Source organism: Dendroctonus ponderosae, unplaced genomic scaffold (assembly GCF_020466585.1).
Source record: "Dendroctonus ponderosae isolate FM_Combo_2020 unplaced genomic scaffold, Dpon_F_20191213v2 Dpon_F_20191213_4, whole genome shotgun sequence".
In the NCBI taxonomy this organism is placed as follows: Eukaryota; Metazoa; Arthropoda; class Insecta; order Coleoptera; family Curculionidae; genus Dendroctonus; species Dendroctonus ponderosae.
The window spans coordinates 1,194,027-1,194,262 of NW_026018611.1; positions in this window are offsets into that span (position 1 = coordinate 1,194,027).

Consider the following 236-nt stretch of genomic DNA (forward strand, 5'->3'; position numbering starts at 1 on the left):
TTTTTTGAGAAAACTGCCAACATTTCCCCATCCATGGTTCACTTTCTAAAAAGGCCATTTATTTCTGTCTAGAATGATGTACAAATGAGCGTTTTTGGTCATTTTGCTTCCGAGAAACATGGAAAACGGGACGGAAAACATGAAATTTTGCAATAATCTTGCGCCACCCTTGCACAAAACGACGATAATTTTTCTAATTTCGTACACAACAGAAGACTGTATTTTTTCTACATAAT